Source organism: Pan troglodytes, chromosome 21, assembly GCF_028858775.2.
Source record: "Pan troglodytes isolate AG18354 chromosome 21, NHGRI_mPanTro3-v2.0_pri, whole genome shotgun sequence".
Lineage (NCBI taxonomy): Eukaryota > Metazoa > Chordata > Mammalia > Primates > Hominidae > Pan > Pan troglodytes.
The window spans coordinates 13,910,283-13,934,433 of record NC_072419.2 but is presented as its reverse complement, the minus strand read 5'-3'; the positions used below and the strand labels follow the sequence as shown (position 1 = coordinate 13,934,433).

The window sequence follows — 24,151 nt, the reverse complement described above, 5'->3', positions numbered from 1 at the left end:
AATACCTCTCACTTTCTCTTTCTTTCCCTTGTCTCTGATAATCGTCTTTATTCCTGTCCTTATATCCCCAGGCTCTGGCAGAGTTTATTGCTTAATTCTGTGTAGTTATCTCAGTAACAATGGGCTGCTAGTTATACACACACACACACACACACACTCTCTCTCTCTCTCTCTCTCAAAGAGCAATAATTGCTTTAGGTTTAAATATATTTACTTAATTGTGATCTAAAGTCAGTTTTTATTTTTCTCTTAACCTGATTTATCTCAAAGTAATTCACAGATAGATCTTAGTCTCTAAGGTAAGAATTAAATGACACAATATGTATAAAGCAACTAGCACAGTGTGTGGTACAATGTAAATATTCACCAGGACAAAAATATTATTAATAGTAGTAACAGTTTTTTCATTTATGATAAATGAATTTTCTAGGTCCTAATTTTAGGGCAACCCTTTCTACAGCACTGGACTGAGAGAAGCATTCCATGGGATGGCTTCTTTAAAAAAATCATGTTTCCTATATAAAAGCGCTAAGTCCAAAACCCCTCCAATAGCAAAACACTCCAGGTCATTGCTGTCCTATAGAAATTTCTGCAGTAATGAAAATGTTCTATATCTGGGCTCTCCAATATGGTAGCCAATGGCCACACGTGGCTATTGAACACGTTGTATGTGGCCTCTGTGGCTGAGGACCTGAATTTCTAATCTCAACCACCTTAAATTTAAATTTAATTGCATGTGATTAGCAGGTATAATATTAAAGAGCCCAGCTCTACAAAGATCATCTTGACTAATAGATGTTTATTAACAATAGTGTCCCTTATTCTCTGCATACTTATTATGTTGCATATTGCACTTTTATTATAACCATCCATTTGATTTTCCCCTTCAACGCTGCAGCACTCATTCATTTTAACCAGCTGCCTCCTGCATCAAATTCTTGGAGTAGTTAGCATCTCAAAATGAAAGTTACCTTTGACCCTTCATAACAGTTGTAAGATTTTTCCCCTCTGGAGAAACTGATGACCTGTTTGCGCAGCTCTTCGTTTAGTGGTTTCAATGTGAACTGTGAATGCTTGATACCTTGGCACACCAAAGGGGTGCAAATACTGTGTCCAAGGGCGTCCTGCCAGGGTTGTGTGCAGGTCACCCTGACCCAGCCAGAAAGCTACAGATACCATGGCACATAACCTGGGTCCTTACTGAAGGAGTAGTTTTAAGAAATTAGCCAATCTTTTTATAATAGAGAGTTCTCTCAAGGCTCAATGATAAATATTTATGCTTCTTGGGCCATCCGAATGGCAAACGACTTCCTTAACTTTGATAAATGCATTCCGCTGCTGTAATGACGAGAGTCACATGCTCTGTTGGAAAAGATCTAGCCAGCGAACAATGGATGCTAATACCAACATCCTGGAAATATTGATCCCCTTGAAGGCCCTGCCAAGGATAATAAATACCTTTTAAGTTTTGTATATTGATAGATTCTAATAAATATTTTTTCCAAGAATCAGGAACAACATACATGTTTAAAGAACAAGATGGTTCTAGTGTAGTCTTTTGTTAGAAGGTAGTATATTTGTGTTATAGATTCAAAATGATTTTTAAAAAATTTACTTGTTTCAGTAGTTATTTGTGTTTTATCTATAAGTCTCTTACATGATATATCACTGTCACAGGAAATATTTGTAATAATTACACAGGGAAAATCCACTAAATTTTCAGGTTTATTTAACTAAAAAAAGCTGGTTGAGGACTTTAAAGAAAAGAGTAAAGAAAACAAAATGCAAAATAAAAAATCAGTTAAAATAAAAATAAAATACAGTACTCTTATGCCTAACCAAACATTTATAAATTGGAAAAACATTGAATTTTGTATATTCCAAGTTATTGGGCAACCAAGGTGGGAAAATGTCTTGAGACAAATATGTACTTTAGCAATTAGTAAACATTTCAGCTTCCTGGTATTTATTCCTACCTGAATGGTAAAAGAATATGAAAGTTTGTTGTAGGTTATTAGACATACAGCATTTGTATACCAGTCACTGACATGTATCCAATTATATACCCAATTAGATTGAGTACTCTAAAACTCTGAGATCACTATAGTAGATTAGATTATTACTTAGGAAATATTTACTCTCTCCTTACTTTCATTGGAAGAGCACACTGCTCACTCCATTGTTTTGGGGCTTGACTGGTGATAGCCAATGAAAAGCGATATTGTGCCAGTTCTGAGTCTAAGCTTTCTGAAGTGTCACATGTTTCCACTTATGACTCTCAACAGAAGTAAAACATGTGTCAGTTGACCACACTAAGACATATGGGAGAGACATGCAGCCAACTTACAGACTGAAATACAACCACCCAGCTGAGCCCATACCAGCTGAACCATATTCTACTTGCTGTTCTGTGAACATGAGAATATGTTCACTGTTTCATGTCACTGAGATTTTCTGGTTGTTGTTTATGGTGGCAATAAGTTCCTGATACATTGGGGGTGAGTCACTTAAAATAGTATGCCTTTCTGTATCATACGCACTGCTCCAGATCTGTGCTCTTCACTTTCATCTGCTCCCCTTCACAAGTTCTACAGAGATGCTCCGTCCAACTCCACGAATAGCCCTGCTCTGGCAGTTTCACTACCACATTGAAGGTTGTTAAAAATACAAATTCTCAGGGCTCCCCCAGACCCTGTAGGGGTGGGGCTCAGGGGTCTATGTTTTTAACAAGTTCTGCAGGTAATTCAATACACACATTAGGTTGGCCACAGTTTGCCAGGACTGTTTTGATCTTAGCAGAGTCAATCCTGAGAAACTCCTTGGATGGTTGATCACTCTGTGAAAACCCATGCAGTAGCTTACTGTATTAGTCCATTTTCATGCTGCTGATAAAGACATACCTGAGACTGGGCAATTTACAAAAGAAAGAGGTTTATTGGACTTACAGTTCCATGTGGCCAGAGAGACCTCACAAACTTGGCAGAAGGTGAAAGTCATGTCTCACATGGCAGCAGACAAGAGAAGAGCTGTGCAGGGAAACTCTCCTTTTTAAAACCATCAGATCTTGTGAGATTTATTCACTATCACAAGAACAGCACGAGAAAGACCCTGCCACCCCATGATTCTATTACCTCCCACTGGGTCCCTCCTACAACACATGTAAATTTAAGATGATATTTGGGTGGGGACACAGCCAAACCATATCATTCTGCCCCAGGAATGTCCCAAATCTCATGTCCTCACATTTCAAATCCAATCATGTCTTTCCAACAGTCCCCCAAAATCTTAACTAATTTCAGCATTAACTCAAAAGTCCAGAGTCCAAAGTCTCATTTGAGACAAGGCAAGTTCTTTCTGCCTATGAGCCAGTAAAATCAAAAGGAAGTCTGTTACTTCCTAGATACAATGGGGGTACAGGCATTGGGCAAACACAGCCATTCCAAAGGGAGAAATTGGCCAAAACAAAGGGGCTACAGGCCTCATGCAAGTCTGAAATCCAGTGGGGCAGTCAAGTGTTCAAGCTCCAAAATGGTCTCCATTGACTCCATGTCTCGCATCCAGGTCATGCTGATGTAAGAGGTGGGTTCCCATGGTCTTGAGCAGCTGTGCCCCTGTGGCTTTGCAGGGTACAGTCTCCCTCCTGGCTGCTTTCACTGGCTGGCATTGACTGTCTGTGGCTTTTCCAGGTGCACAGTGCAAGCTCTCACTGGATCTACCATTCTGAGGTCTAGAGGACAGTGGCCCTCCTCTCACAGCTCCACTAGGCAGTGCCCCAGTAGAGACTCTGTGTGAAGGTTCCAAACCCACATTTTTCTTCTGCACTTCCCTAGCAGAGGTTCTCCATGGGGGCCCCGCCCCTGCAGCAAACTTCTGTGTGGGCATCCAGGCATTTCCATACATCTTCTGAAATCTAGGTGGAGGTTCCCAAATCTCAATTCTTGACTTCTGTGCACCTGCAGGCTCAATGCCACATGGAAGTTGCCAATGCTTGGGGCTTCCACCCTCTGAAGCAACAGGCCAAGCTGTACCTTGGCCTCTTTTAGTCATGGCTGGAGCGGCTGCGACATAGGGCACCAAGTCCCTAGACTGCACCCAGCAAGGGGACCTTGGGCCCAGCCCATGAAACCATTTTTTCCTCCTAAACCTCCAGGCCTGCGATGGGAGGGGCTGCTGCAAATGTTTCTGACATGCCCTGGAGACATTTTCCCCATTGTCTTGGTGATTAACATTCAGTTCCTCGTTACTTATGCAAATTTCTGCAGCCTGCTTGAATTTCTCCCCAGAAAATGGTATTTTCTTTTCTATTGTATTGCCAGGGTGCAAATTTTTTAACTTTTATTATCTGTTTCCCTTTTAAAACTGAATGCCTTTAACAGCACCCAAGTCACATCTTGAATGGTTTCCTGCTTAGAAATTTCTTCCATCAGATACCCTAAATCATCTCTCTCAAATTCAATGTTCCACACATCTCTAGGGCAGAGCAAAATGCCCCCAGTCTCTTTGCTGAAACATAGCAAGAGTCACCTTTGCTCTGGTTCCCAACAAGTTCTTCATCTCCATCTGAGACCATCTTAGCCTGGATTTCATTGTCCATGTAACTATTAGCCTTTTGGGCAAAGCCATTAAACAAGTGTCTAGAAAGTTCCAAACTTTCCCACATTTTCCTGTCTTCTTCTGAGCCCTCCAGACTCTTCCCACCTCTGCCTGTTACCCAGTTCCAAAGTTGCTTCTATATTTTTGGGTATCTACAGTAGTGCCCTACTCTACTGGTGCAAATTTACTGTATTAGTCCATTTTCATGCTGCTAATAAAGACATACCCAAGACAGGGCAATTTATGAAAGAAAGAGGTTTACTGGACTTAGAGTTCCACATGGCTCGGAGGCCTCACAGTCATGGCAGAAGGTGAAAGTCATGTCTCACATGGTGGCAAACAAGAGAAGAGCTTGTGCAGGGAAACTCCCCTTTTTAAAAACCATCAAATCACATGAGACTTATTCACTATCATGAGAACAGCATGAGAAAGACCAGTCCTCATGATTTAACTACCTCTCACTGGGTCGCTCTCACAACATGTGGAAATACAAGATGATATTTGGGTGGAGACACAGTCAAACCATATCACCTACAATGGTGGGACTTCTGCAGTCCTAGGAAGACACAGCTTTCCCAAAAACTTTATTCTGAAAATTGAAGTTGATATGTCTTGCCTTTGGCTATGACCAAACAGAAATTTCTCTCACTAAGTTGTATATCTTTACAGGAAAAGAAGATGTTGAGTGTTCCCAAGTGGTGTGTATTGTTTCATGATAAAAGCAGCCTTCTTAGATAGAAGGTAGCGAGGATTTGTAAGTTTCTAATAGAAGCTGTATGTGTACAGTATAAGTAGATGAGATTTTGAGATTCTTGCCTATGAGCCAGTCTTTGCACTGAGCATTGGAACAGGGGCTAGAGACAGTTTGGGGTCAGACAAACGTAATGAAGAAAAAACACTAAATACATATGTTTAATACTTAACAATTTCCCTACTCCAGCTCTTACTTTCCTACATACCTTTCTCCTTCTTCAGAAGCAAAATGTGGTCCCTTTGTTCCAATTTACTTAAGAAGCTGTAGAATTAACTTACGTTCCACTGCACATTGGGTATGTAATTCCCTATGTAGGTGAAGCTGCAGTACATTGTGATTTCAGGGTTCTTTCTTTTAGTGAACCTCTCTTACCCTCAGTTGCAGCCCATCAGACTGTGAGGCCCATAGCAACCCAACCAGCTTTGAGTAGAATCCATCTAAAAGTTCACCTAGTGCCCTGAAGTTCTGCATATGTGCAAGACCCGCAGGAAGGCCAGGATCAAAGGGACCTGAGAGAGCCTCAACAGAGCTGCAGGAACATCGTGTAATTTACCCAAACCACCTGCAAGTGACATAAATGCCAGCCGCTTAGAACACCTGCACCAGATGACTCAGCATCAAGCTGGGAAGCCAGTATGGGGTTGAAATAAAAGAAAACAAAAACTTCAGTGACTGGAGCAAAACAAATCATCACATTTTGGCACCAGCTGTACTGGAAAAAAAAAAAAAAAAGAAAGAAACAAAATGATTTAGCAAATTTTAGTCCACTTCCCATCAGAGGGATCTGCCAGCTGGAAGTGTCAAAAGTTTGCATTAGCGGGTGTGAATAAGGGAAAGGGTTAAAAGCAAAAGAAAAACTGTAAGAAAGATTAAAGCCAAGAAACCTCCAATAGTAGTTTCAGGATACCAGATAAAGAACAGCTGCTTAAGACACAATACGTTGATTATGACCTAGAAGGAATGGAGAAAGAGGGGCCCTTTGACAGTTAAGAGCAAGGGAGCAGGTGTGGACGTTACATGTGCTGCGCCATAGCCAGCAAGCCCAGGAGGTTCTGTTGGGTTCTTCCTCTCAGCTATGAAGGAAGCCGTTTATTTAGACACAATCCTTCAAAAACTATCAGAAAGTCCCTCTGCAACCCCAGCCACCACAAAGAAGGCCTTCCATGCAATTTCAAGACATGAATATACCTTCAATAGGAAAAGAAAAACATGATTGCCTGTAAGCTATTCTAATGAGGCCGTTTCTGGAATTTCAATTACCCTGAGATGCCTCCTGTTTATGGCATTGACCTTGTATTTTCTTTGGTAGACAGGAGGGATGTGATGAATGGAGGGCACACCGCTTTGTGCCTCATCCACCAGATGAATGGCCACAGATATTCTTGGCATCTGAAGTGGCCCAGGTGGTCCCTCTGGCCTGATTTCCTTGGCCAGTTTTCCTTTCTCATCTGGGAATTTTGACCCTCCTGCTTTCCAACTAATTGTATCATATTATCTCCTTTTTGTTTAAGACTATTCTCTCAGCAAAAAGTTGCAAAAACTCAGATTATTAGGATAGAAAGTCTCAATTAACCTCTGACCTTGCTTCAGTGCCTGCAGCCCGGGTTATTCCTTACACCTAATTGTGGGCCCATTAACAGGTTGTCTAAAAACAAAACAACACACACACACAAAAACTGTTTTGACCAGGCTGTAATTGCTGCTAAGTGACACTTAACAATGGCTCTCTTGTACTATTGCTAACTGGACAGTGTGGGCTACTCTGACCAAGCCTAGACAGTGAGATTTACTTGTGATAAGGGCCTCCCTGTATCTCTTTAAGTGCTTTGTCCAGCAACTCCCTTGATTGAAGGGTGGTCATTTTTTGGATTGCCAGAACCGACAACGTGGCACAAAGCATGAAAGACAACTCCCACGGAGGACTACGAAAGCCTTCCTCCCCTCCTGCTGCAAATATAATTAGTTTATGTTAGCTGGAAAAGGTCAGAGGTTGTCAAAGGGTAGCAAAGTCTTTGTTTTTAGGCAAGATAGTGGAATAATTGCTTGATGCTCAGATCTGCAGGTGCTGTAAGGAGCTCATTTGGGCTTGGCAGCCTGCAGGGAAAGCTGATTTCCTCTGGAAAACCATGGAATTCCTCATGACAGAATCTATTTGCTGTGACAGTAGTGATTATGCATTCATGGCCTCAGCACAATACCTGCCACACTCTGCCCTCACCTTACCCCATTTTCACACACTCCAGGCATTGAGCCCCTTTCTTCTCTTTCTTTATGAGAACAGCGGAGGCATGAGCAGACAGACCAACCTGGTTGATTTCATGTGAGGGAATGTCTAGGGTGTCTTAGGAAGTGAAGAGAGAAAAATCTCATGGAGCAATTTATTCAAGATAAAGGAGAAATAAAAAAAATGAAAAGGAGAAAAAGATACATTGCCATGAAAAACAGAGATAAATGTCACAGTAGGTTTTAAGTGAAAGAATAAAGAGTGAGGAATGAGGAAATTCTTTAAAAAGTGGGTTTGCTTCAAATATGCCCCATCTTTCCCCATGCTAATCACCTTCATTTTGTTTTGCTTACCTGTCTCAAGACATAGGAGCACATCGCAATGAGATCCCCAGTTAAAACGGATTGCAATATCTTTAAAAACCAAGGTAAGCTCTCTGCACTTATTCTGCAATGCACTCACTTTGGCTGAGGTGAAGTCCTTTTCCAGTTAGTCTGTGGATGTTTTACGTATATGACAAGGTCATGCATCCAGCCATCTGTTGAGAAAGCAAAGGAAAGTGATTCTAGAGCCAGATAAACCAGATACTCTTGTACTTGCTGGTTGTGTGAACTTGGGCAAGGCATTCAACTTCTTTATTATACAGTTGAATTTGAAGAAGTTCAACTGTGGAATGAGAATAATAATGCCTTATTATATTTCTTGCCCAATTGATCTAAGGTTCAAGTATTGCATCTCAAATTTCCCATTTTACCACCCAGTTTACATGGGATCAATCTAATGTGGGTTATGGATTTAGTGTTTTTCAAATCCTTGTTGCTGATGGCTGGGGCCAAGGTCACCTCCCTGATGGGAAACCTAAGCCCTGGGGGCTCTCATTAAACCCTAGACTGTGAAATTGAAAGGTTGGATTTGATAACTATCGTGCCCTTGAACAGTCCACATGACAAGATTTGCACTGTTGCTTTCTACTTTTCAGCTCTGTACTTTTACCTGGAATCTCTGTAAAGGTCCTCCAATTATTTGCAAACTGACATTTCTTTGGCCTCTGCATAAATTATTCAGAAAGTAGAATTTGGATTAATGTAGAATTTTAAACACGTATAAATGAGATGAGATCAATACCGAGGGCAGCACTCAAATTACCCATATCTTGACCAGTAAAATGGCTCACGTGACTAACTTAGACAGGCTTTTAGCTTTGTGGTGGCATTTATGAAAATAGAGAACACAGTTTCCTTTGATGTTTTAGGAAGCCATGCCTTTAATGTGTTTTGACACCTGTTTTTAGGGGTGTGCTCAAGTAATGTGCTGAAGAAATATTGGCTATAGAGAACAAGTCAGAAATCTAATTAACTGTGATGAAAAGGGTTTTTAGACCTTTTTTCTGAACAAGTCAAATTCTTTTAATCTAAAGAAAAGCTTTTCAAAAAGAAAAGAAGGATGGAAGGAAATAGGAAGAATCATGAAAATAAGAAATAAAAAGAAGGAAGAAATTGATGGGTTATACCCAGTTGCCAAAAGAATCAATGTTAACATACCAGGACTCTAGAAAAGGGCCATGTGTATTTATGACTGAACAGATTTATAAAAGTAAATCAATGGACAAATAATCAAAACTATTGATCAGGGTCTATTTTCTACCCTGTTTCTACCAGATTTTTCAGGGTTACAAAACAAATATTCTTTATTAATAACTCATTTTCTGATGAGACAGTCAGTTATGAAACAACACCCGACAATGGAGATAAAAAAGTTAAAATGATGGAAGCAAACAGTGAGTGCCTTAATGTTTTGGATGGGAGAGAAGGCTGGAATAACTGCATATGCAGTCATGGACACCTGACCTGAGCCTCAAGGGAAGGCTAGCATGTAGAATCCTAATAGGCAGGAAATCATAGAAAGAGAATGAGCAAGGGCCAGGAGGGGAGGAAGAACATGTGGTGGTAGATGAGCTGCATCAATGGCCCCACTCTCCTCCTCTCTCTTTGCCCCATAATGTGCAGTGCCCTCCCACTCTGGACAGCATTTTGTTCTATCCCCTGATTCTTGTTTTGCCCAATTATGAACAAATATGGTGTCAACAGAGTCTGGAAACTCCTGAAAAGTCCTTGAATGTGTCTTTTTTCTAATTTACTCTTCTAACTTTGGCATGAGAAAATGCTCAGTGGATGGGACAAGTAAGGCAGAGAAGAATTGTCCAAGTTTTCCAGCGGAGGTCCTAGACAAGCTGACAGAGTATCCCAGACATAGGAGACCCTAGCTAAGATCAGCAGAGCCCCCTAGCTCATCTGCAGCAGACTGCAGGTGCAGGAAGGGCCCACTCAAGACTTTAAGAGTCTCCCAGATAACCTGCAAATACATGATACGTTTAAGGCAATAAATGTCAGGGTGGTTTGTAATGAAACATCATTATGTCAACAAGTAACTGGTACATATGTCATGCATTCATTAATGTAGGATTCAATTTGGGGACAAATTTCTCCATTCTTTTTGTTGTAGATGTTTGGAAATCATCTTTTACAGAGGAGGAGCCTTCAGTGTGAAGAGAAAATAGTCATGGTTGTTCACACAAGAGTAAACAGAATTGAGAAAAATATCATGAGTTCATTTACATCCAAGAGTGTCCCTGAAATAGCTAGAAGCTGAGGCAAATTGTTGTACGCACTTGAGTTATTCCAACTAAGTGCTTCAAGTAATCACATTTTAGGAAATTAACTAAGATATTTGAAGCATTAAATATTTGCTTTTTGCCATTGCACATTTTTATTTTGAAAGGCAGCCATACTTGTAAATCTTTTTATTGTGAGATATACAGCATTCATATATAACATATATATGTGATTTTTGAAAAAATAATAAAACATATCAACCAGATTACGGAAGATTACCAATAACTTTGAAGATTATCCCTCAATTATCCTCCCCACATGTAACACCATCAGCCGTTGTCTCTCCCCAGAGATCACCACTAACTTGTATTTTGCATTCATCCACATTTTCTTTAAGACTATATGCTTATGACTCTCAAATTCTAAGACCAACGATGTTATCTTTCTCTCATATCTGCAATGCCATATTTCTAACTACATACAACTCCATACATATAGATGTCATGCTCAGTACCCTGCTGCTACTTCAGAAATAACATGTCTAAAAACAGACTTACAACTGCCCCCAAAACACCAGCTTCCTTTCCGAAATGTTTCAGGTCTGCCAAAGCCCACACCTTGTCCTAGAAGTCCATGCTGAAGGGGTCATGAGGTTGGACAAGGGAGGAGGCATGGAGAGGCTGGCACAAATCCTGCGCTAATGCAGGAAAACACTTTGATTCACTTATGGCCAACGGGTCAGTGGCAGCATGTTGGAATCATAAAGCTGATGCATAAATAAAAAATTACAGGCAGTCCCCATATTTTCCCACTCATCATCTTACTAAATACTTTAATTTTTACTTATTCACCTGTTTATTTCATGAGTTCTATGAATATCTGCTTTGATTATTTCTATAAATATTGTACAGTTTCTATGAATATTCAATATAATATCAGAAGTTAAGATTTTTCACTTACAGCATAGTTCACAGTCTTTAAGACTATATATAATAAGAAAATATCTATTTGGAGAATACAAGAGTTTTAAATGACTATGGGCATTTTGGCCCCTAAATATGCATCCATCTATTCATGCAGTCAACAAATATTTGTATGTCTGTGCTCTATGCAAAGAAATATTGTAAAGTGGAAATACAAATAAAAAATACTGGCATTGCTTCAGGAAGGTCTGATAAGGAAGAGAAGTTTGCACACAGAAAAGCTCAACACAAGTAGGGACAAGATAATTTTCATATTATCACGTTAGTTCTTAGGCTCAGAAGCAAGTGAACTTGCTTTGGGTGATGGTAGCCAGAGAAGATTTGTGACTAAAATGAAATTTGACCTAAAATTGTTCCAAAGGTATAGATACAAATATAGAAAAGAAACACTCAAATTTTTAAAATGTATTTAAGGAAAGGCAAAAGTGTACAATTTATTCATTTTTCTATTCTAAAATATCAATTGGGTGACAGAATGTTAATGATAAGAGAATACACCACTGCTTTCATATAGTTTATATTCTAAGAGATAAAAAATAACCAAACAAAATAATCTGAGAAAATGTTTTCTCAGAAAGTAATGAAATATGATGGCTTGATAGACTTCATCTTGAGTAGGGAGATGACAGTTGAAATAGAACAGTCAAGAAAGACTATTTGAACAGATCACATTTAGACAGAAGCTAAATGATGAGAAACTGCTTTGTATAATTATAACGGAAAACATGCACCAACTTGTAGAGAATGTGAGGTTTCCACATAAAAGGACAGAAGAATACAATTACAAATTTTATTTAGGGGTCATATTATAGATAATAGTCAGGTAACAATGCTGCTAGCAATAATATAGTGTCACCAAGTGCTATTTAGCACATTTTCAAATGCCTGTGTTAATTTGACTAACTAGTTCATTCTCCTATTTGCTTGAGATTTTCTATTTTGAAATATCTCGTTTGCCTGTATGAAGCCTATTTATTTTATAAATGTACAGACTAGTATTTAGCAATGTAAACTCACTTGTCTGGTTCTTGGTGATGAAGCAAGGTGCATCTAAGTTTGTAAAAGTGGTGTATCTACTATAGCTTTTTATTTGTATTTATATTTTGAGTTGTTTCAGAACCCAAAGAGAAATTTCCTAAACCATAAGACGGGAAGATTAGTGATGGAAATAGAAATCAGAGAAGTATAATTGACCTAGGCATGACTACATCCAGGGGTATAAACGGAAGGTACCAGAGCTCAGTCTCTTGTCATCTTTCAGCTCAGCGCTCATCTGCATTGACTTAGCTTTTGGAGAGAATTTCCCTATGTATTGACTGTGAGCTTCTTGTCTGGTAGCTTAAGAACTTTCATTTTCCAACAGTTTCTAGAGTTTCCCTGGATTGGATTTCAATTGACTGACAAAAGTCATATGTCCATCATTGAATAACTCATTGTGGCCAAGGTAATAAAATACATTGCTGGGGCTAAGAATACAGAAGAGACGTTTTGCACAAGAAAATCAAGATTCACTTGTACGATTTTGGTGAAATCTATTCTGAGTAGGTACACATAACAGCTATTGACTACAGCAATGGTTCTCAAACTGTTTTTCCTATACCAGGAGTGTCAGCATCATCTGTTGGAAATGAAAATTCTTGCTCTACCCTAGAAGCACTCAGTCAGAAACTCCAGTGATGGACCCAATAACTTAGCCCTTAGCAAGTCACTCATGTAATTCTAATCCACATGAAACTTTGAGAATCGTTGTTTTACACCATCATAGTTAGAACGAAATACATAGCCCTTTCCATGATCTATAAAGGCATATATGAAATGGTCCTCTTCTACCTCTCAGACCTCATCCTGTATAATTTCCATGTTTCTCACTTTATCTTCTTTTTATTACTCAACATTCTCAGTAGCTGTCATCTCACAGCATTTGTGTGTGCTGTTCCCTCTGTCTAAAATGTTCTTCAGGTGGCTCGCTGTTCTCCTAACTATGGTATCCCTTCAAAAGCCATCTCTCAGAAGCCTGACTACACCAACATATCCCTCTCTTAGCCCATACACCTCTATTACATCTTATTACTTCTATTTTATATCATAATTTAATATTAGCTTATTCATTGGTATATGTATTCATTTAGACAAATATTAATATAGATAATTGATTTTTGGTTTGTCTGTTCAATATTCCTAGAATGTCACCACTGTGTGTGCAGGAGTACAGAGTTGGCATTTGACTGTAACAGCCTTAGTACTTAAAACCATTCCTGCGTAGAGAAGGTGCTCACTAAATATTTATAGGATGATTCACTAAATAATTCATTGAATGTACTATGGTGTTTCCTGCTGCTCCACCATCTCCGCCAGTCATCAAACGAGGTAACAGAAAAGCTGAGTTATTAAGGATGGTAGGGGGCAGGATGTCCCAGAGAAAAGAAAGTACTAAAACCACAAGCACAGTGTCTAGTGATTCAAATTGATGGGCCTCAATTTATCAAAAAACACACAAAAACTATCCTGGCTTTCCAGCCATGAAGACCACATCCTTTCAAATGACTGTGCTAAAAGATAAAAGGGAGGAATTATCCCTTTCAGAAAATAGGGTAAAATGTTTAACTGAAGGTTTTCCTTCATTTTCAGTGCATTTTCATAGATTATAGGATACCACTAGCTTGGGAGAGAAGGATGGCAGGATAACTTATTTTAAACAATGTAAAAACTGAGGAATTTGATCCAAGATTCAAGTCAGAAGAATACTATACAAGGAAGTAACTAAAATGGAAACTTAGGGATGTAGATAAATATTCCTATGTGGGTGAGAATAAATAGATTTCCAAATAAATGTTTGAAAATAACAAATTGTCTTAAAATCGTCTTCAAAATTAATTTATGCTAAGAATCCACAAATATTATGATGACCCTTTCAACTGTGGCATGTTCCTGTGTGTGGTTTCCTAGAAATAGTTTCAGCAGTCCTGGAAGAGTGACACAAGGTATCACTTGGCATCCAAAATTTACTTCACCATCCATTTGTCCTTGTAGATATTCCCACATTTTTGATATTACAGAAACCTAGGTGGCCAGTCATTGTTCTTAATTGTTTCAAATACATGTCACAACTCATTCTTGACTAACTCTTGAAGTGGAGTAAATGGATGAATAAAAATTCATCAATAAGCTTAAACCTCCCTTTCTCCATTAGTTTCAACATCCTCTTCAGAAAAATAATTTAGAAGTTTAATATACAAGTTGTCAAACTGAATTCCATAAACTTCAGCTTGGTGCATCCCTTTGGCTTAGTGAAAAAGCATCTATGGTAACATTTTTAATTTGTTAGCACAGTAGATTTGGAGGATAAAACCTTATTAGGCAGAAAGTTATGCTCTTTCATTTTATCTGCTTTATAGAAAGGAAACTGAGTTTATGCAACATCCAAACTTGTTTGAAGTTAGTAGCTAAGCTGTGACTAGAACCCAGGTGCCCTGCCCCACGTTTTACTGTCATTATTACAGAAAAGATTTATAAGCTACAAATTAGACAAAACTAAACAAAAACAACAAAACAAATCAACAAAAACCAACATTAAATGACAGTGGATTAACAGGAAACCAGGCAAAGCGAAGTTAGCCAATTTCAACCTGAGTTTAACTTACAACACAACAGGAAGGTAGAAAGTGTGGGCTCCAGATGAAGACAGCCAACATTTCAATTCTGGCTCAACCACCTGGACAGTTTTTCATCTCTGTGTGCCTCAGTTTCCTCATCTGGAAAATGGATTAATATTAATACCAACTTTACAGGCTTGTTATGAGGAAGTAATGACATAAGTGTTGAGAAAAAGAGCCCTGAACAAAGAAAGTGCACCAAAAGCATTTTGTTATTCGCTAAGTTTAGTGTAAAATTCCTATTTTACCAATTGAGAATGAGAATTATTGAAGAGAATGTTTTAATCATTTAGGTTTTCTCTTTTCTTTAGAGAGAGAGAGGGTCTCACCCTGTCATGCAGACTGAAGTGCAGTGGCATGATCATGGTTGATTGCAGCCTCGACTTCTGGGCTCAAGTGATCCTCCCACCTCAGCCTCCTAAGTAGTTGGGTCTGCAGGCATGTGCCACCATACCTAGACTTTTTTTTTTTTTAGAGAAATAGGGATCTTCTATGTTGCCCAGGCTGGTCTCCAACTCCTGGGCTCAAATGATCTTCCAGCCATGGCCTCCCAAAATGCTGGGATTACAGGTGTGAACTGCCTCTTCAAGTCCAATAATTTAGTTTTAATCTTCACCAAGGACAGAAATAAATACCAAAGAAGCTATCCAACAGGTGATAGAATGTCCATCTGTTGCCCTAACCTGGAATTATAGCCATAAAATATCAGTCTTCTACTGACTACAAGCAATGTTGCACCTTCAGTGATTTCATGGGAAGAAACCTTGCATTTAAGAATCAGATAGACTTGGATTTTCCAAATGAACAATATCAAAATGTAAATAGTCAAAATAATAAGGACATGAAATTCTGCTTATAACTAAAGAGGCTACAAACTTACGTGCATTCAAAGAAGTGTCTCCCTTCTTTGTTACATATCTTGCCGTTTCTTTCTGTCACACTTAAGAACTCACCCACTATTTCCATTTTTTGTGTGTGCGTATTACTGATTATTTTAACAGGAATGCCAGGTACACATGTGGGAGATCTTTCTTATAATAAAATTGGATTGGAAAAAGCAAAACTATGAATGTTTAGCAAAAACAAACTTTGAAAGGAAACTCAACTTTTTTATTAATGTTTCCTTGGGCATTTTTCTAAAATCAGCCTTGTCTCTGCGTAATATTTTTCTTGGTTGGGTAGAGGCTGGTTAACATATTCATTATTTTTTTAATGTACTCTGCTGCTATTTGCAGCTTCAGGTAGTTAATATTTGTGTTTAAGCTTTGCCGTTCAAATGGGAAAATCCACCCTAAACAGCGTTGCTGAACAGCATGAAGGAATCCTTCGAAACAGGAGGTCCCCTTCCTGAATACCAATCAGTGTGGCTTTCCTCTGTGGCTGAGAGAGGAAGCACTGACCAATGTTTGCACTCCACCATGTCCTGCGTGTCACAAGCTTAATTTCTAACACTGGCCGCCTTGTCGGCAGAATTTCCGGATGGTAGAATGAATTGAACCTCTGAAGAAGGACGGCGCTACTGTGTCTCTGGATGACATCAACGTCTTCTGGGACAACAGCATGAAAAAGCGAAATATAATCAGAAGGAGCCTGGCTCAAGATTACCTCAGAGAGTGTGGGTGTGTAAATATGATAGGTCAGCCCTACAAGAAAAATCATTAATGTTTGCTAACATGCAAGGCTTGAGTTACTGGGCAAGTATGAGTAGAAGACAGCAAAAGAACTTTGAATAATAACTAAATAGGTTTTATTGACACCTCCAACTTCACATAAGCAAATTTAGATTCCAAAGATCATTTTCTAGCATCTACTGTATACCAAGTCCATATCTCCTAGGTTGTTTAATACTGAGAATGGATAGAAATTAATCAGGAGAATAGGAAGAGGAAAAACTCCGGATCAGAAATACTTTTTTTTGTATACTTTTCCAAGATACAACAATTTATTCATTTTTTCCCAAATGTATGAATTAAGCATTTACAATGCCCCTACCAGGACAGACATGATTATGAGCCAGACAAAACTGGGATGTGAATTCAAGTTTTGTGCAATATCACATACTGTTTAATTTTAATTTTCACTTCAATTAGTTCCTTCAATTATATTCTAGACACATTAATGTAATAAGTTATAATTCCTAACACTCATGTTATATTTAAAAGGATAAATATATGCCATATTTAGTTTCATGTTTTTCTTATATGTTTTCTCTTTTTTTCTCTCATATGAAAAAGAAAGTGAATAATAATGTTATCCCTGTATAATCTCCATGTGCTACCTCCCATTCTCTCCACAATTTTTTATTATTTTCCTTCAAGGACTCTGAGATCACCAAGTGTGAGAATGGTTTCTGTCCTTCCCAGGAGAGAAGAGATGTAGTAAATTAAAAGATGAAAAATATAAGCTCAGTATCATAATGCTGGATGTGTGAGGTGGAGTAACTAGGAGTTTAGCAGATGAATGTGGGGAAAGTGAACAGGACAGAGATGGAGTTACTGTCAGGAGTCATTGGCCTCTTGCCAGTGAACCACTGAGATGACAGAGAGGAAGGGTGAATGTTGCTCTGTTGCCTTCTCCTACCATTTTGTTCCTTAACACATTTCCTTTCCCAACTTTGTCATTCTCTGTCCTATTCTGGAACATCTGTACTCAGTTTGGCTAGGCAACTTTATACAACATGGCATCGCTACTCATTCCAAAACTTTATGTATTCTCAACAAAGAAAAGTTGTAGCTTCCTCCATCTTGCCTTTCTTACAACCCAGAGTTTGTTGGTTGTTTGTTTGTATAATAGCCCATATGTTTCAAGGTTGAGAGAAAATCTTGATGGCATCTTTGCTTCCCTTCGCTGCATCTAGTTCATTAACCCTTCTCCCCAATAACAACAGCTATATTGATCAGACCATAAAATGCAGCTCTTGCATCCTGTGTTGTTTGGTTGTATTATATTTCCCTTTCCCCACACTTATCTGCTGAACTCCTGGTTACTGCCTCTCGCACATCCAGCACTAGACTTAGATTTTTCATCGTTTCATTTATTACCAAAATGACTCAACACTCTCCTCTTCCCTGACTGTATTTCCTTTGCCTTCCCCTTTTACTAGCTTTACCTCAGCTCCCTACTCAAAACTGCCACTTCTTAGACCTTGTTATCTCATAAAATTGTTCTCTCTGAAAACTTCAAGCACCCTCTTCCTGACTTCAACCCCCTCTTTTTCAATATTATGTTTTAAACTATATTCACTATGAGTAACTTTTGGCTTCACAAGCCCCCCTTTTTCCATTCTCCCACAACTTCACTTGACTCATTAGCCAGTGGATACTTTAAAATGGCTTTACATCAATAACAGCCTTACTTATATCTAACATGGTCTTGCTTATCTGTCTTTCTGCACTTTTTCATACATTCTAGCAATTCCCACATATAGTTTAAAACATCTTTTTGGTGTTCTACTTAAGCAATCAAATGTTGCTGGAGAAATCCACACAATAGAGCTGTTGGATTCCACTATCCAATGAAGTTAAATTATTGTGAATGTGCTCTTAATACTATTGGTGACTTGTAGATTGATTGCATTAAGGGTCTCAATTCCGTGTCCTTCGCTGTATTCATGTCCCCTTGCCACGTGACCTTGTTGTTTCTCCCACTGCAGAGAAGAATCTCCTTCCCCATTCTTTGATCCTGAATATGGGTATGTGACTTGGTTTGGCCAATAGAATTAGAATATTAGCAAATATAATGCATGCATATGCTTGAAAATATGCTTGCGCCTTCCCACTTCTGCTACTGCATCTCTGCCTTGACCATGACAACTTCTTGGACTGGCCTGCTAGAGATGAAAGGAGTCATTTATCTCAGGTGACCTGATGAAGCCAGCCTAGGTCAGTGACAGCCAACCAGCCTCAAAATATGTGATAAATCTCAGACAACTCCAGAAGCATTATGAAGCTAATTCACAGAAACACAAATTAAAGAAAAGCCTAGTGTTTTGAGTCACTCACTTTGGGTTGGTTTGTTATGCAGCACTGCTGTAGCAATAGGCAGCTAATACAAAACTCCTGCCTGATTTCTCTGTTTTACTTCTGCTCTAATTCCCAATGCAATTTAATATTTTCACCCTCAAAAAATAGCCAAATGCTTTAGAGAGATAATGGAGGCCATATAATGCTAACTCCCTTAACTCACTTCTATGAATTTGGCAAACTTTTCAGCATCCATTTACATTACCTTCTCCTTTGTCTCTCAAATGTCAGTAGAGAGCTAACCCTTTTGCTGTCCATGGAACCTACACTTTAGGTCCAATTTCTTCTTACCATGATCCTTTCTATTTCATGTGTGTTCAGCCTTTCCTTTTTAACATGATATATTTTCCCCTCAACTGATTTCTACCTGGCCCTTAGCCCCTTCCTTCTATGTAAAAGAGTTACCTTGGGTTGCCAGTGACCCCTAGATTAAACGTTTTTCAATTCTCATTTTATTTTACCTGTAAGAATTACTTCGCACTATAGACTACTTGCTAATTCTTAAAATGCTCCTTTCTCTTTGTTTCCATGTCACAAGACTGTTTTGGTTTTCCCCCTACATCTTTGTTTACTTCTATTTTATCTCCACTTCAAATTTAATCTCGTTTATTTGGCCAAGAAATGTTATTTTGCAAGGTTTGTTCCTATGCCCTCTTCTTATACTCTACAGTTAAGCAAAAAGATCCCATCTGGGCCAATGGCTTCAATTGTCACCTCACTACAGATGACTCATGAATTAGTGTCTCTATCGCAGACATTGCCTGTGAGCCCCAAACCCATCCATTCATCTGCCTCTTTGATATCACCGTTTGGATATCACTAAAGCACCTCATATTTAGTAGTTTCAAAATAAGGTTAATTGTCCTCCTCTCCAACAAATTGACTCTACCCTCAGTGTTTTCTATTGCAGGGAATGACACTATCATCTATATGCTACAAAACCCAAAAATCTAGGAGTTATCCTTTATAACCTTCTATCAAATACAGCCAGCTGCATGCCCTGTGGATTTTATCTTTTCACATTACTCAAAGCTGACTATTCTCTCTCACTTTAAGGCCATTACCTTATTGCAGGCTAATGTCATTTTTTTTTAAGTTTACTGCCTTACAGTAACCTCACTGCCACCACAGTACACTTGAAATTTCCAAAAATTGCCCTCCTTTTTTTTCCTCTCTTACAAACACACATAGAGACATACACAAACTGGCATACTTAAAACATATCTAAGTCTTCATTTCACATGGGATAAAGACCAAAACTCTTATGATGACCTGCATGATTGGTCACTTCCAATTTTTACAGCCTAATTTCACACATGTATGCCCCTCTCTGCTGCTTTGCCACTCTGACAACTTCTTCAGTCTCTTGAACTTTCCATGCACCCTTTTGTCATAAGCCAGGTCTTCTGATGATTTCATCAGCTACATTCCCCAGGCACTTGCTCTGTCTCTGGGCAGAGGCATCGCCTCTTACATACCACAGAACCTTCTAGAAGTTGACCACTGATCTGAACTATTCTATGCTTCCTGGTGCAGCAACTTCTTCCCATCATATGCCTTACCTCCTCCAGTTCTCTTAGTTTCTTAGTTTCTATACACAGCCAGAGTGTACCATTAAAATATTTGGCACATATTTAAAATCACGAAATATTTTAACTTGTCTCTATTTTTATTTATAAGCCCCTGGATCATTCCTACAGAAATGAACACATAGGACTTTCAAAGAAACCCTTCACATAATCTTTTCTTTTAGTCTTGATACATTCTACAGTGTCAGGGGCTGTATCTATCTTGATTACTGATGCCTTCTCAGCCCCTAGAGCAGTGCCTGGTAGAGTAAGGACAAGTAAACATTTGTTGAATGAAAAAGAAAAGAAAGGATGAGGGAGAAAAGAAGAGAGGAAGGAAGGAAAAAAGAAACTCACATAGAATAAATACAATATTGTGATTTCAGGCTCCAGAATTCAATGCTCAATAAACATGAATTAATTCTGCCCATTCGGTTTATAATTACCAAAATAATCTATCCATAAAGAGGAGTGAAATCTGCCTGACCTATACACCCAGCCCTTCTTATTGTGATGTCTATTATTTCATTTAAGAAGAGTATAGATGTATGTTTCGTTTAAGAAGAGTGTAGATGCATGTTTTTGATGTAGCACTGGCAAGACAGAGTCTGAACTGGCCTCATAAATCTCCAGGAAATGAGGGTGGGTACAAACCTTCAAAGACTGTCTTGGGCTGTGCAGCATGTCCCGACAGCTCCCATCCAGTGCCGCAGCCACTTTGGAATGTAGCTGACCTCATGGAAATGGTTCTGTACCTACATGCTGAGAGTTTCTCCCTTGACCTTTCACTTTCCCTCTCTTTTGGTCACTCATGTCACCTTTACATTTTGGCATGCAGTATATTTCTGTGTCTTGGCCTGATTCAACAAATATCTAATTTGTTGCCATGGTTGTGTTTTGGTTGTAGTTCATTGTCAACATTCTGAGAGGTGAGGTCGAGAAATCCCGACAAGTTCTTTTGCTCTTCCTTGGTCATGAGATTTTGTGTTTTTGTTGTTCTCTACAGAGTGATGATTTCCAATTAATGCTTCTGACATAATCCAGTTCAACAATTCAACAGATATATACTTTGGTGGGAATGAGAGAAAAGAAATTCTGCCAGCTACATCAGAAGCTAAGTCAGAGCTCTGAGAAGAAGGTCTAGAGAAAGAGAAAGGGGCATACCAGAAAGGGCAAGGGGATTGTTTACACCATATTACTCCAGTTCAGAGGTCATCTGTCCCAGGCTTGGCTCAATCAAATACACAAACCAAAAAAAGTACATGTTCATTTTTACATGTTCTCAAATTGTATTCCCTAGTTTATAATAGGAATATATTTTGAAGAAGTATATGTATACACAGTGCATACAGTCTATATACACACGTGTGTGTGTGTGTGTATCTGATTCTGTGAGTCTCTCCACCTGGCCAGCACTCTCCTGTAATACTTTTCTGTAGAGAATTTAGGAGATTCTGACCCCAAAGGGGTTATTTGAATGATGACAAAATGGTGTGTCATCTCTCCCATTCTACTGACTGGGATGGGCCTTGGCTTCTGTCCAACAGACCTGGTTTCTAATTCCCAACTTTACTACCAGATGACTCTAGGGATCTAGGCAAGGAAGATTATGCAACATCTCTAAGTCTCTGTCTTATCATGACTTAAAATGAGCTAATGATAAAAATCAACCTCCAAGAGCTTTTGTAAGATCTAATGCCTAAGGTGCCTAGACAATAGGAAGTTCTTAAGGGCGCTGGATTCTTTCCCACCCTTCCTGTGGAACATAAGACTTATAGCATCTTATAAAGTGGCATGATTTTTACCCTGATTCAGGAAGAATTACTCATCTAAACAGAGAAATCTGGCCTTCTATAATACATATTAATTTAATCCTTCTTCCAGTAGAAAACTCTGATCCCCAAATTAACTCTTTTAATTATTTTGAAATGCCATTTGATTGTATTCTATTTAGTACCCATAATCATAAGGAGCTTAAGGTTACATGAAAACAGTACACATATTAAAATGTACAGAACTCTAACTGAATTGTAGAACATCTTAGTGTGTGCATGCACGCAATCCTATGAAAGATACTATGAGTAAGGTCAACACAATGTTCCTGCTTTTCAAAAACCTTATTCATTCATTAATGTTTACCACGCTTGAAGCATTGAATTAGGATTCAGTGACACATTGGTAACACAACAAGGTCCTTGCTTTTATAAACGTATAAAGGAATGAATAGGTATTAATCAGGTAATTACACTAATATATAGTATGATGATGTGCCACTGCTATGTGTTCAAAGCTTGGAACCATGCATGGTGCAAGAATTCAATAAATATTTCCTGAATAAATTATCTAATTAATAGTTGCATGTTGACTGAAGTTGAGATCAGTATTCAAAGAGACAGAAATCTTGATCTTTGATTTAAAGGGTAGAACAAAGGAACTCAACTCACACTGAGACCTGAAAGATGATTAACAAGTAACCAAGAAAATGCTTCTGAGAATGTATATTATAGAAAGGGAGGGCGTTAGGGTTCTCTAGAGAAATAGAACCAACCAATAGTTCTCCAGAGAAATAGAACTAGATATAGATAGATAGATAGATAGATAGATAGATGATAGATAGATAGATGGATAATAGATAGATAGATGGATAGGTAGATAATACAGAGTCAAAATGGTGATGATTTGGGAAGACAGAAGGGAGACAAGTAAACAACAGCTGACATTTACTACATGCTAGGCAAAGTTTTAAAACTGTGTAAGCATTAGCTCAATTAATCCTTGCCACAACTCTATGAAGGTTCTCTCATTATTTCTATTTTACAGGTGAGAAAATGAAAGTGCAGAGAGGTTAAGAGAGCCACACAGTAAGCAGCCAAGCCAGATTCTAAACCCAGGCAGTGACTCTAGGCCCACAGGCTCAATAAGGACCTGATACTGACTTTTGAGAACACAAGTAACAATCTCTCAAAGAAAAATAATACTCAATTTATTAAGTGAGTGTAAGGAAGGTGGAGTCCTCTGATTAGGTCCAAGGATGTTGATGAATGGTCAGAAAAGACTTCATGAGTGAGACAATCTTTAATATAGATCTTGGAGTATGGATCAAATTTTGACTGGCTTGTACAGTGGAAGAGAAAGGTGTTATAGGTAGGAGAAAACTAGAGAATAAAAGACATAGGAAAATATTGAAAATCTAGAAGTGGGAAATCCTGGGGAGGATGTTGGTAAAAGAAAAAAATAAATGAGAAAAAAATTTAAAAGGTAGGCTAAAAATGAACAAGTGCCAGTCTGACAATTCATCATTAATTTGTTATAAATTAATTAATTAATAGAATACACGGTAGTTATTGCATTGCATATTTCTGAAAGGAATATATTATATCTATATCAGGATATATTCCCACAGCAAATAATTAGAGAAAGCATCTTAGTTCATTTGAGCTACTATAACAAAAATATCATACGGTGGGTAGCTTAAATGACAAACATTTACTGCTTATAGTTCTGGAGCTGCGAAGTCCAAAGTCAAGGCACTGGAAGTTTTGGCAACTTGTTTGGGCCACATTTCTGGTTCATAGATGGTGCCTCGTTGTTGTGTCCTACATGGCAGAAAGGGGCAATATAACTTTCTGGGAGCTCTCCTTTTTTATTTTTCCCAAAGTCCAAAACTTTATTTTTTGCTAAGAAGTCTTCAAATATTGTGGAGAATCAAGTTATCTGAGTTCCGCTGAATATTAATGTATAT

The 24,151-nt window shown here is 38.5% G+C and overlaps 1 long non-coding RNA gene across 1 annotated transcript; it reads right to left on the bottom strand.

The window, feature by feature from the left end:
* Positions 1-216: 216 nt before the first annotated feature.
* On the bottom strand, positions 217-21,307 carry LOC104003509 (uncharacterized). The gene is made up of 3 exons (XR_676133.2): positions 21,064-21,307; positions 7,925-8,109; positions 217-1,438 (listed from the first exon to the last, which is right to left on the bottom strand). It is a non-coding gene; the product is annotated as an uncharacterized LOC104003509 (long non-coding RNA).
* Between the last annotated feature and the right edge of the window lie 2,844 nt (positions 21,308-24,151).